The following is a 14,372-nucleotide window of genomic DNA, read 5'->3' on the forward strand; positions in this document are numbered from 1 at the left end:
ACGTGCACATAGGGTGACAATGTCTACCCACTCTACTGTCCTTCTGACCCCATCCCCTCCCCTCCCTCCCTCCACTCCCCTCTCCCTAATCCAAAGTACCTCTATTCTTATCCCCACCCTTTATGGTGAGTTAGCATCCACACATCAGAAAACACAATTGGCCTTTGGTTTTGGAAATTGACTTACTTTGCTTAGCATGATATTCTCCAGCTCCATCCATTTACCTGCAAATGCCATCATTTCATTAGACAAAGAACACAATAGGAACATATTTTTAAGTGTCCATCTGATAGATGTTTTAGGTAAAATGTAACACAAATGTAACTATTATTTAAAAAGAAATAGGAAAAGACTTTTTGGGGAAAAAAAATCCAAACCTATGATGGTAGAATAATTCAGACAGGAAACTCTATTTAATCACCACATGGCAAAATCGAGAAAGACCTGAAAGGCCTGATAAATACAACTTCAGGGTGAAATGAGGTCTTCTAAGGACAGCAATGAGAGCTGGTTGGCATGAGAGACAGGATTAAGAGACACTTGAAAGAGCAATATTGCTCTTCACTAAAAGGGGCTGAAGTATATTTTGTTACAAAAGGAACACATGTTCATTATGGCAGGTCAGAAAACACAGTCCAGCAACAGAAGAAAGGGAAAAATATGCACACTCCTACAATTCTTTTTTAAAAATATTTATTCTTTAATTGTAGTTGGACATGATACCTTTATTTTATTTATTTTTATGTGGTGCTGAGGATCGAACCCAGGGCCTCGCACATGCTAGGTGACAAGCAAGTTCACCTCTGCTGAGTGCCTGCTGCAGAGACAAGTCTGGTGACCTCTGCAATGTTGGGCGTTTTCACAGGTCAAGAGATTTTAGAGCTGAATGGTATCTCGGTGCTATTCTGGCTTACCTTAGAAGAATAAATTCCTTCTTTTCCCATATGTTTATTGTTCGTATACATTTTTCTTTTTGTGAATTTCCCATGTTTTCTTAGACCATTTTAAAGGATTTTTCTTTTAAAAATTAGACATATTTAAAAGCACATACTAAAAAGTACAGAGAATAATAAAGCAGACAGCATTTTTGTGTGTTTTGGAAAGAAGGCCTGCCAGGGCCTCCCCTGCGGCTGGGATCATAGGTGTGCACACTGCACCTGGCAAGGTGACCATCCTTGCCTTCCCCTTCCACACCCGCACTTTGTCATACCTCGGCATGTCTTCAAACCTTTCCTTGCAACATGTGTCCCCTGCTCTCCACCCTCAGGCTTAGTTTCTGCTCCCTCTTCCTCCCCTCTTCCTTCCCTGAAGCCACAGTGGACCCTGTCTCGCTTCCCCTTCTGCATCTCAGCCAATGGGATCCCCAGGAGACAATGTCTTCCGAAGGTGCCTGTGGCCTCAATGTTCTCTTCTTCCTCTGTTGGGACCAGCTAAAGGCCAGGGTCATCCACGCAGCCACCAGGAGCTGCTTCAGCCCAAGACAGTCCCCTTTTCTGAGCTAAGTCCTAGCTAAGTCTGGGTCTCAGAACCAGATACAGGAGTAGCTTAAGAGCCACCTACACAGTCATACAGTTGTATGCATGTGGTCTGTTCTTTATACCACGCTTGTCCCAACTTCCTGGGCCATGACCCAGGGATAGGGGTCCGGCAGAGTCCAGCCATCTCCCTAAATGAGCATATGAAGCTCAGATTCTGTGAAGATCAGGAGGCCAGTGTCATAAGGACGGAGAACCAGAGAGAAAAGTGTCACAGAGTGTCTATTCCAAAGATTTTCAAGTTCCTTGAGGACTCAGCTGAACATGGACCAATACATGTGCATGAGGGGATCATCCAGGCAAGACCCGTCAAGACCCACTCCACAGAAGTAGAGTGGCAGAGCCTGGCATTCACACAGGGCTGGCGTGGGGTCTCTTTCCAGGGCAAGACTGAAAAGGTCCATGATTCCCAGAGCCCTGGCTGGCATCCAGAGGAGGGCGTTTCCTCACTTGGAGAATGATTAGCTCTGAACTGGGCACTGGTCTGGTCTCCCCTGATGAACCACGAAAGCAAAGTCCAGAGTGTTAGACTGTTGCCAAGTAACTGAACCGCATGCAAGAACAAAGCTCCAGAATATTTATAGATATCAAATATCCACCTCCCACAAAGCAGGCTTGATAATGTCTGGCATCTGCTCAAAGGTCACTAGACAAGCAAAGAAGCAGGAAGGCGTATCCCAGAGTGAGGGGAAAAATCGACCAATCAAAAGTGAGCCCGAGGGCTGGGGATGTGGCTCAAGCGGTAGCGCACTTGCCTGGCATGCGTGTGGCCCGGGTTCGATCCTCAGCACCACATACAAACAAAAATGTTGTGTCCACGGAAAACTAAATAAATAAATAAATATTTAAAAAAAAAAAAAAAAAAAAAAAAGTGAGCCCGAGGGCTGGGGGTGTGGCTCAGTGGTAGAGCCATCATCTAGCAGGCATAAGGCCCTGGGTTCAATCCTCAGCACCATAAATAAATAAATAAATAAATAAAATAAAGGTCCATTGACAACTAAAAATAAATAAATAAATAAATAAACAAACAAACAAACAAAACAAACAAAAAAGTGAACCAGAGGCCTGGGTAGAGCACTTGCTTAACATGGTAAGGCCCTGGTTCAATCCCCAGCACCACAAGAAAAGGAAAAAGGAAAGAAGCAGAACTGGCCCAACTGTTAGAAGCAGTGGTCCATCACATCACAACACTTCACATGATAGTGTGTCATGCTCCTGATGCCAAGAAAAGACAAAACCACCCTATGTGAACTCATGAGGTAAAACCACAATGTCTGAGATTGAAAACACACTGGATGCAACAAATGCAGATTAGACATCACTCAGAAGGGAAAACTGTGAATCGAGAGAGAGCCCAGCACGAGGAATTATCCAAAGGAAATAACCAGAAAGAAAAGCAAAGCACACCTGCTAACCACGTGCAAGCCTCATGCACATGTAATGGCAGTGCCCAGAGGAGGTGAGAGGGGAACTATTGAAGAAGTACTGGCCAAAGCTGGGCTTGATGGCCACGTGATCCCCATGCCTCAGGAGGCTGAGGCAGGAGGATCGCAAGTTCCTAGGCCAGTCAGGCCAATTAGTGAGACCCTGTCTCAAAATGAAATAAAAAGGGCTAAGGATGCAGCTTAATGTTAGAGCTTCCTTGGGTTTAATTCTGAACATTGGGGGTGGCGGGGACGGGGAGAGAAAGAAAAAAATGGCTGAAGAAATAGTTCAGAGGACTTGCCTAGTATGTGTGAGGCCCTAGGTTTAATCTCCAGTCCTGCAAGGAAAAGAGAGAGGGAGGGAGGGAAAGAGAGAAAAGAGAAATAATGTCCAAAATTTTCTTACACTTGGTGGAAGCTATTCAAGATACTCATTGAACCCTCCAAAGAAGAAATGTGAAAAATCTGCACAAGCAAGACACACAGTCAAATTGCTAGTGTGTTCATGAGTTTTCCTTCACTGTAACAAACACCTGGGACACTCAGCTTACAAGGATAAAAGGTTTGTTTTGGCCTCAGTTTTGGAGGCTCCAGTCCATGACAGGTTAGCCCATGGCTTCGGGCCTGTGGAAAGGCAGGGCATCATGGCAGGAGCACCTGGTGGGGCAAAACCACCCACTCATAGCTGGTGTCAGAAGCAGGAAGGGAAGGGCCAGGGTCCCACATGTCCCTCAGGGCACAAGCCCCAGGACCAGCAGACCTCCCTCTAGCCCCCCCCCCCCCAAAGGCTCCACATCCTCCCAGAAGCAACAGGCCAGGGCCAACGTTACCATGTGGACCTCTGGAGGATTCATCTTCAAATCGTCGCAGCTAAAAAAACCTTGAAATAACTGTAAGTGAATAACTGTCCACCTAGAATTCTTTATCCAGAAAATGTCTTTAAAAAATGAAAAAATTAGAGACCAAAAATAGATTAGGGTTTGCCTGGACCTGGGAAGAGGGGGTAAGGGGAGGAGGAAGCCATGGGTATGGGGTTTTGAGGTGACAAATGTTCTAGAGTGAGATGGGGTGGTGGTTGTACGACCTTGTGATGCACTTTGAGAAAGTGAGTTTTATTATATGTGAGTTAACTCTCGATTTTTAAAAACTAAAAAAGAAAAAAAAATAAAAACTTTTTTCAGACATCCAAAAAATAAGAATAATTATCATGAGCCAATTTGCATTGCAGGAAATGTTAAAGCAAATCTTTCACAAAGAAGAAAAATTCTACCAAATGCAAATGCAGATTGACATAAAGGAACCAAGAACCCTAGAGAGGGTAATGATGGGATGCAGGTGGGACCACACATGATGCAGAGGGCAATGTGAAGGTCAACGTGAACGATACATATGGAGGGCATGGTGTGGGGCCTGCACATGCCTTATCGATAATGTGATCAACAACGACGGTGACGGTTTCACAGCAGGGCAATGGTGATCCAAACACTGCAGACAGCAGCCTGAATTGAAAAATCTGGGCTATGTAGGAGGTCAATGTGGGCAGGCTGGGTGGCAAAGTGGCCAGCTAGGTCAGGTGGGCCAGGCTATGAACCAACCTAGTGCCCTTCAACACATGAATGGATAAGGAAAATGTAGAATATATACACAATGGAAGAATGAAATTATGGCATTTGCCAGTGAATGGGTGGAATTGGAGGATATTGTGCTTAAGTGAAGAAAACTGACCCCCCCAAAAACAAAAGCTGAACATTCTCTCCGATAGGGGGATGCTAACCCACAACAAGGGAGGGCGGGAGGGAAGAATCGAAGTTCATTGGATCAGAGAAAGGGGACGCAGGGAAGGGAGGGGGTCGGAATGGGAGAGACAGCAGAATGAATCGGACATGGCTTTCCTGTGTTCACATATGAACACATGACCAGTGACACTCCACATCATGGGCGACCACAAGAAGGGGATCCTCATTAGAATAAGCCAAATAAAATATAGACAGCTGTTTTGTAAGGAAACAGTCAAATTTTGGCTACTGAACTCTGGAGGCAGAAAGTGAGGTGTGCAGATTCGATCCTTTAGCAAATGGGCAAGTCTGTTGAACCAGGGCCACTGCATCTCACCTCTGGCTGAAACCTGTTACTTCTGCAGCGTGAGCAGAAGAGCCCAGTGCCTTGCACATACTGGGCAAACAGTCCATCCTAGAACTGTACCTCCAGCCCACTGTGGCCGGAAGCTTGGTCCTTGTCCCCGAGGCCAGCCCAGTAACAAGGAAGTTGTTTTGAGAAAAAAGAAAGAGAAGGTGATTGCTTTGCTGGCAAAGGAGACATAGGGAACTCCTGTCCTAGAGGCTGTGATCCTGCCACCAGCAGGAACTGGGGGCTGTTAAAGAGGTGACTCAAAGCCTGCATTCCCTGTGCTCTCTGTTGGAGTTAATTTGGGAGATGGTCATTTCTGAGAACTTCTGGTGCCATCCCCAAAGTCTGGATGACTTCTTTCCTGTGGTGGGTGTGTGCTCAGGGACAGATACCTCTGCCTAGGATGGGCCAGAAAGGTGATCCTGTTTCCCCTGAGATTAGGGAGGAGCAGGGAGAGAGGATTTAAAAGCCAGTTGCAGTGGCAGAGCAACAGGGGCTACATTCAAAGCATAAAGTGGACACTGTTACATCCCCACGGTCAACTTCTCCATTCCATTTCTATGGGAAAATGGGCAACAGTATCTCCAGCTGCTTCCTGCTGAAAGGGGGTGAAGTTGGGGGAAGTCACCCAAAGTCCTTGTTCTCTGCCAGGTGGGGCGTGGACAGGTAAGAGCATTCAGCGTCAGAGCAGTCCAGAGGTCCACAGTGGCAGATGGCAGGCGACTGAACAGGGCATACATAGGGCAGGGATCATGCCATCTCTAACCCTCCAGCTGTTCGCCAGCCACCTGGCATCCTCAGCACAGAAGAGGGTTCCTTGGAGAGCCAAGAATGCCCAGGAAAGCTGGAGCAGCGGTTGCTCTTAGGTCCCATCTGGGGTGCCAAAGTTGTTGCCGAAAGCTCAGTCTTTGTCCCTGATGCCAATCCAATAATGAGGTTGCCGGCCAGACACTCTTCACACAAACACCTCTCCCTGAATCGTCAGAGCATCACTTATTGATGTCATTTGATCGCACAACTAATTCACGATCCTTAGAGAAAAATGGGAAAATGTGGGCAAGCAAGAAGAGCATAAAGAAGCCTTATAACCCTACCTGCTCAAGCCTTATCTTTTCTTTTCAAGGCAAAGCACCATAACTTATTTATGACACTCCTGTCAGATGCACTGTAGAAGATCATGAGTTAATGTTTAAATTTCCTTCACACCTATTATCAAATATGAAAAGTCCTTAACTTACAAATGGACTGTAGTGTGAACATTTATTAGTAGGGCTAGTATTTCAAAATCTGGAGGTAGTTTACCAAAAGACAAAATTTTAAGATTGTTAGTTTCCTAGGCTAATCCAAAAATGATGATATGCTCTACATTGTCACCAAAATACACACAAAATAAGATGTAGTGGCTTTTTTTTTTTTTTTGGTACTGCGGATTGAGCTCAGGGACAATCGACCACTGAGCCACATCCCAGCCCTATTTTGTATTTTATTTAGAGACAGGGTCTCACTGAGTTACTTAGCACCTCGCTGTTGCTAAGGCTGGCTTTGAACTCTTGATCCTCCTACCTCAGCCTCTTGAGCCACTGGGATTAGAGGCGGGCTCCACTGAGTCCAGCTGTTCTTTTTTAAATCCTTGTGGTACTGGTGGTTGAACCCAGGGTCTCACTGTGCTGGGAAAGTACTCTGCCACTGGGTTGTACCCCCAGCCCCTGTCAATGCCTTAATAGAGACCTTCCAGAATTTTTTCTATGCTTACTTAAAAATAAGCAAATGTGGGGGTAACAACACACATAGATATTGTTTTATAACTTGATTTTTTCACTTGGCAATATATTCTGAGTTTTATCCCATTTCTGCAGCATATTAATCTTTTTATAGACATACCACCACTATTTAACCAATCCCCTAATTTTGGACATTTCCAATTATTTGAGATTCTAACAGGACTTTATTAACCATCTTTGATTCTACCACATACTTCTACAACTTATCATAACTGATAATTTACTTAGGAGAAATTCTCTAAAAGGTAATCCTTTTTAGTTGAAGGGAAGGGACATTTAAAAATTTTTTTGCTGTGTTTTCCTATCAATCACCCTTCCAAGCAGTTATATGATGCTGACCACCATGCATGTCCTGTTACTTTAAGACATCCTCCACCAGGGAAGGTTGGTTGCCTCCTGAATGGTGTGTCCTTTTTTACCTGTGAGCAACCAAACACAATGGAAATGGGGTTTCTCTGAACCTCTTGGTTGGGGTTAGGGTCAGGAGGTCAGGGAAATCAAGGCAAGGCAGGCGGGCTGGTGAAGAGCTGGGGAACAGGACACTAACCACTGGTACCAAACAGAGGGAAAAGCCTATTTAAGACAAAGCAATTAGAGTCTATCTGTTTCTGTTGATTTTGAAAAATTGCTTTTCTCAGCACACTTTGCTGAAGGAGCACAGGGCCTGAGAAGAAGACCTTGCAAGGCTGGAGGGTAAGGGCACCAGGGGGGACATCAGAGGGAAAGAGGACCCAGGGGGCCCGCCTGAGGACCTAAGGACTAGGGGTCAGCAGCTCAGGCCTGGAGCGCTATGGCTTGCCCATGCTCCCTGGGGTGTGAGGAGACAGTGGCCTGGGGCCGTGAAGCTGGGCATCTGCACCAGGACCGGCCAGGCCACCTCCTCCCTTCCTCTGACTTGGGGAGGCAAACCACTCACCGTTTTCTCAACACTGTCACCAGCTGTCTTTTACATGAGTGTAAATATGACCCCAACTTGTACCATAGGTAAATATGGCCATGAAATGGTGGGGGGGGGGGCGACGTGGATTATATAGAACTGGTGCAGAGTGAAACCATCAGAAGAAAGGCGGAAGTCGGAAAGCACAGGTGCCCTGGTGTGCAGTGACAGGGTGGTGGGCGTGGCCACTGACCCTAGGGAGCAGGAAAGGCCTGAGGCCTAATCTGGAGAGCAAGCCCTGAGCAGGGAGGCGACTGGGAAGGAGAGCAGGAGAGGCGGGAAGCGCAGGAGGAAGGCAGTTGGGTCAGAGGGGACAGTGAGTGTTCTCTCACTCTCTTTCTTTTAGAATTGTTATTGTTGTTAGATTCATTTTTAATGGACACATAATAATGGCACATGTCTATGGGGAGCAATGTGGTGCTTTGGTGCCTCTGACTGTTCAGTGCCCTGAGGCCTCAGTGCCCCATCCTGGTTAGAAGATGGACAGCAGCCCAGGTTGACCCAGCGGTGTTATTCCACCTCTGGCTGCAGTGACTGGCCACAGTGACTGGTCGCAGTGTGGCCCAGCCAGGACAATCGCAATCTGCACCCAAATGTGTCCCGAGTAGCCTGGTCTCTCCTTCCTGGTTGGTGGCTGGATTTCTTGGCCGTGGGCCCAGGATGGTCTGAGGGTGCTGCCTGCTGGCCTCGGTGGGAGTCCACCTGCAGGAGTTGGCCTCCAGTACAAGCGTCGTTGTTGGGGATGGGAGGTAGCTGGGAGGTGAGTGACAGGGTTGAGGGTGTGAGGGGTGCGGCTGCCTCACCCAGAGCCCCAGGCAGAGCAGCAACAGTGCTGGGAGGGCAGCGGGGTGAGGTACTAGCCCCTTCAAGCCTTGCTAATCACAGCCCTGGGTGGGCGGCTGGACAAGAAGGTGCACAGACTGTGCAGTCCTAGGGCAGTGGAGCCTCTCATGAGAAAGGGCTCACATGACATGTGGAGACCAAAGTCAGCTGTGAACTCGGCCAGCCTCCGACAGCCTCTGAGAGCCTCGACTCAGAGCCCGCTGCCAAATATGGTTAGGTATCAATCCTCTAGGATTGACTCCAAGATTAACTTGTGGTAAAAAGGTCACACTGAGACAATAAAAATTACTTGGAAATCAGAAAGACCAGTATGGGTTCCTCAGTGGCCCCTGACTAAAGAAAAGATACAAGCAGCCCATGACCTGGTCAAACAACAATTAGCAGAAGGACATATACAACCTTCTGTATCTCCCCATAATACTCCCATTTTTGTCATCAAAAAGAAATCTGGTAAATGGAGATTATTGCAAGATTTAAGAGCCATTAATAATGAGATGGTTATTATGGGACCTGCTCAATCAGGGATTCCTCAGTTGTCTGCTTTGCCAAAAACCTGGTATGTTTTAGTTATAGATATTAAAGATTGTTTTTTTTCAATTCCAATTCATCCTGAGGATAGTCCACGTTTTGCATTTACTATCCCTGCACTGAATCATGAAGGTCCTGATCAGAGATATGAATGGAAAGTACTCCCTCAAGGGATGGCTAACAGCCCAACTATGTGTCAAATTTATGTTAACAAAGTAATCCAGCCACTTAGAAATCAAAATCCTGTAATTTATTTTCTGATAGTCAGTATGTAGTTAATGCTATAGTATCTCTTGAAGATGCTGGTAGGATTTGCCCTTCTTCTACTGTTTTCTCTTTGCTTTCCACTATACAAAATCTAATCTGGGACAGAAAAGATCCATTCTTTATAGGACATATCAGGGCACATACAGGATTGCCTGGAGCCCTTAGTTTGGGCAATGATTTAGCAGATAAAACTACACATGACATACATATTTTCTCTACACTAGAAGAAGCTATAAATTTTCATAAAAAGTTCCATGTCAATGCTAATACTTTACAAAAGCACTTTAAAATAACTAAGGAACAAGCTAGACAAATAATAAAACAATGTCAGCCTGCTAAGATGAAGAGGTGGGCCAGGCTGGGGTGATAGAGCACAGGCCACTCCAGGAAAAGGAAAGGAAGGGAGGACCCAAGAGAGACCAGAGAGGCTGGGAAAGGCCTCCACCTCAATCTGTCCCGTTACCCCTATGAAATGCCAGTTTTTAGGTAAAAAAGTGTCCAGTAGCAGTCATTTCTTATGGCCCTCCTAACATAGGCTGGGTCTTCTATGTCAGATGGGACGCCAGATCCTTCTGAGACACTAAATATCCATTACAGTTCAGCTACAGTTCATCTGGAGGACGGCCATCTTTCTTCACGACAGTTGCAGTGCCCGCTTCCTCACGCCTGCCCCCCCACACCTGCCCCCTCACGCCTGCCCCCCAACACCTGCCCCCCACCACGTCTGCCCTCTGCCCCACACCTGCCCCCCGATGCCTGCTCCCCCATGCCTGCCCCCCAATGCCTGCCCTCCACCCCATGCCAGCCCCCCAACACCTGACCCCCACGCCTGCTCCCAACACCTGCCCCCCACACCTGCCCCCCAACGCCTGCTTCCCCATGCCTGCCCTCTATCCCACGCCTGCCCCCCCACACCTGCCCCCCCACGCCTGCTCCCCAACGCCTGCCCCCCGACCTGCACCTGCCCCCCATGCCCACTCAGCACACTCTTGGGGTGAGCAGTGGTCTAGCTGTCGGGTCCCATTATCTGCTGAAATCCTGACCCCCAAGTGGGTGGTATGATGGGATGGGACCTTTGGAAGTGGTCAGGTTATGAGGACAGAGCCCTCATTAATAGGGTTAGTGTCCACAAAAATCGAGGCCAGAGAGACCCCCTGGACACCTGACCTGCCAGCACATGACCCTGGACTTCCCATTCTGGATGTCTGACAGACATGTTTTTGCTGTTTTCAGTTCACCCTGTTCTGGTACTTTGCTATCAGCCCACACAGGCCAAGGCAAGGTGCACGTCTCTAAGCCAGTCCCAACCTCATAGTGGTATTAGTCAGCTTTCTGCCTCTGTGACAAAACATCAGAGCTGGGTGTTGTGGGGAGGCCCTGGGGAGGCAAAGGTGAGAGGGTGCTGGTGTGTCTGGGGGGGAGGCACGGGTGAGAGGGAGCTGGGGTGACTATGGAGGCCTTGGGGAGGCACAGGTTTCCCCATATTCCCCTCCTGGATACCCTCTGTCAGATTGGGCAAGTTTAGCGAGTAGGAGAAGGTCATTAGACTTGCTGTTAAGACACTTCACCTCAGAGCAGAGAAAGAATTCTTGTCAAGGCCAAGACCAACTTCTTTGTTTTTATCTTTATTTGTTTATTCACTGGTTCCTTAATTTACATTTTGGTACCAGATATTAACCCAGCTGTGCTTAACCTCCGAGCCACCTCCACGTCCCTTTCTATGTTTATTTTTTATTTTGAGACAGTGTCTCTCTGAGTTGGTTAGGGCCTCCTTAAGTAGCCAAGGCTGGCCTTGAACTTGTGGATCTTCCTGCCTCAGCCTCCCTCCTGAGTGGCTGGGATTACAAGCATGTTACCTTTTAGGCTATTCTTTTTTTTAAGTGACAGAGATCTGAAGATGTTTAGCTGACAGAGATTAAGATTGAACCAGTGGGACAGTATATGGAAGGACACCTGGAGCCGGGAGCTGAGGATGGGATTCCCATCAGATGGAGAGTGGACCGGTGGAAGGCCCCCTTGACGCCTGAGACAGGAGGAAGGACACAGATCCCAGTAGAAAGTGGAGCCCCTCCATTGGTGGGCACCATCCAGCTGGTGACATGGGTAGAAACAGAAGCCTTTACAACTTGGGCACATGTGCATTGCCAGGCGCTCTTACCATTGGTTACTAAGATAGTTTCTAGTTCTTCAATATTTTAAGCAATGACAAGTTATATTTTTTAAAAAATCTAGCCTTTATTTATTTGTTGTTGGTTTGTTTTTTATGTGGTGCTGAGGATCGAACCCAGGGCCTTACCTGTCCTAGGCAGGCAGTCTACCACTGAGCCACAGCGCAGCCAAGAAAGTGATTTTTTTAATCAGCTTTTTTTCTTTAAAAAAGTTTCAAAAGCTCTGCTGACCCAGGTGAGTGCCCAACCCACCCCTGCTCCTTTCAGGTCGGGGGTCCTGGGGTAGCAGTTGTGCATCGTCTAGGGAGGGAAGCCAGGGGTGGGACCGCCTAAGGTCAGCTTGTCAGAGGAGCCTGCGCAGATGCCAAGGCGGGTGACCGGGGCGTGGAGTGGCCGCTCCCAGGCACCATAGCTGAGACAGGTGACATCACAGGAAGTTTCTCGGGTGACCTGGGGCAATGATTAGTTTCTATACAGGTCCACGAGTCAACAATGTCACCAACAAATGTCAAAGCACCACGTTGGTAAGGTTGGTAAGTAAGCAGAATTTTTTTTTTTTTTCTGTGAGAAGAGCTGCCCCAAACAAACAAAGACCAAGCTGTCCCTGTGGTGGCCCCTTGCCTGTGGGGCCTTGCTCCAAGTCCCCACTGGACATCTGAACGGGGCTGAGCCGGACGTTCTTTCCCTTGGCAGATGGTAAAGGTGGACTTGCACACCAGTCACAGCAATGGGGACAACCAGGACTAATAGTGAAACAGAATGACCGCAGCCCTCTACCGAAGGAAAGCCTGTGTGAACGCATCTTCCTCCCAGAGCATGGGGCACTGCACCCACCGCTCCTCTTGTGGCCAAGTGAGGTGCCACCGTGCCACAGAGGGGGGTGAGGAGTATCCCCTCCTTTATTAGGTAAATAAATTTATTAGGTAAATAAATTTCAATATTATCAATAATATTGGGTCACCAAACATGAGCATTCCCTGCCAGTCAGCTGCTAAGTGACTCAGGGCAGCAGGCAGGTGACAAGGGATGGTTCCCATCTGGGCAGGGTTGAGCAGGACTGTGTGCGTGAGGTCACATCACGTTAGTCACAACGGTGCTCAGTAAAACTGACAGGTTATTTATTTCTGGAAGTTTCCATTTCACATTTTTGGGCAGAAGTGGATTGTGGTTAACTGCAGCTGCACTGAGCGAAGTCTGGCCGAAGCCTTCATGTCCGGGGTTGGGGAGGCCTGGCTCGGTGACCCCAGCCTTTGTCCTGAGGCCAGCGAGACGTGCTCACAGGGCTGCCTTCCATGGGGGGGCGGGTGTTGACCCTGTCAGAGAATAAATCTGGAAGTCAGGATGAAGTCAGGCCAACTTCACTACACAGGAGATCCGCCCAGATTGTTGTAAACCGTGCGGACACATGGACACACTTTTTCTGTTACAAACAGAAATGCGGTGGCTTGGCAGAGGAGCTGGGGCTGGAAACATGGGTCCCCAGACCCGGGAAATGTGTGGACTTCAAGAGGCAAAGTTCTGGGGTTTGAAGAATTGGAACCTTCGATAAGTTACATGTGAGGGAGGAGGGTGACCCTCAAAGACGCGCTGATGAGAACCCTGGGGCAGTGCCCAGGCTGCCTTCCCTTGCCCACAGCAGAGCAAAGGGCTGGTTCAGCAAAGGGCCCGAGCTGCCTGGGCACACAGTTCAGGAGAGGGGGCTGGAGCTGCAGGCCGCTCCCTTGGCCAAGCAGAGCCTTACCAGGCCACCCTGGACAAGCCCTGGGTGTCCTCGAACAGGAAACTCAGGCTCCTGCTGTTCCCGGGAAGAAACATGCATGTTTTGCTCACTTTTTCCAACTCCCTAAGTGTGTGAGCCTTTATCTTGTTGAAGGAGAAGTTGTCTGTGTCACTTGAAGATGAGCTGTGTGCCATGTGACCACCGCACAGTCACAGGAGGCAGCAGAGAGGAACACTGTGTTTCCTTCAAAGGTAAGACTTTTTTTGTTTTGGTACTGGGGATTGAATTCAGGGTGCTTTACCACCAAGCCCCATCCTCAACTCTCTTTTGTATTTAATTTAGAGACAGGGTCTCACTGAGTTGCTTAAGGCCTTGCCAAATTGCTGAGGCGGGCTTTGAACTGGTGATCCTCTTACCTCAGCCTCCCGGGATTACAGGCGTGTACCAACATGCCTGGACAAGCAACACTTCCAATCCTCTTGTACAGACTACAAAGAGAGACCAAGAGAGTAATATGGCTTTATAATACTTTTGTAACCTCTAGGTCTGTATGTGGGCACCTGATCAAGACTGCAGTAAGGAATGTTTTGATGTTTTCTTGAATAAAATGGTCTTTGACCAAACTTTTATTGGTATTGTTTAGCTTAGAGTTTTAGTAGCTTTTATTTTCAATATTATCAATAAATGCTCATGTTTTTGATATCATTAAGGTCAGTCTACAAGTTTTGTATAAATTAAGTCTATTTCTGCTACCTTTAAAGAAATGAAACCTCATTTTGTCTTAAGCCTGTGATTAACAAAAACGTACTATATTTACCACAGGAGTTTAAAATTTTTATGAAAAGGCACCAAGGACATTTATTTCAGGAAAGATAAGCTAATCTTAACCAAAGAGCAGATGGTCAAAAAGCCATTTTAATTTTAAATGAGGTAAATAACTACAGCTGCACACGGCACCTACCGCCCATCGGCCTCATTAGACTCCCAGTTGGTAGGAATCTGTAATAAGAGTTTGGGATCTGCCTGGATAAGGTAACAAAGC

The 14,372-nt window shown here is 47.5% G+C and overlaps 1 long non-coding RNA gene across 2 annotated transcripts; it reads left to right on the forward strand.

The window, feature by feature from the left end:
- The first annotated feature begins 10,918 nt into the window (after positions 1 to 10,918).
- Positions 10,919 to 14,110, forward strand: LOC124100395 (uncharacterized). 2 transcript variants are annotated; one of them, XR_009227944.1, is made up of 4 exons: positions 10,919 to 11,845; positions 12,304 to 12,516; positions 13,484 to 13,581; positions 13,673 to 14,110. It is a non-coding gene; the product is annotated as an uncharacterized LOC124100395 (long non-coding RNA). The 2 variants fall into 2 exon arrangements; XR_006854273.2 differs by lacking the exon at positions 10,919 to 11,845 and adding an exon at positions 12,010 to 12,143.
- The last annotated feature ends 262 nt before the right edge of the window (positions 14,111 to 14,372 follow it).

The sequence above is a fragment of the Marmota monax genome, unplaced genomic scaffold, assembly GCF_021218885.2.
Source record: "Marmota monax isolate L192 unplaced genomic scaffold, Marmota_monax_Labrador192_F-V1.1 WCK01_AAM20220418_F8-fsc00238, whole genome shotgun sequence".
Classification (NCBI taxonomy): domain Eukaryota; kingdom Metazoa; phylum Chordata; class Mammalia; order Rodentia; family Sciuridae; genus Marmota; species Marmota monax.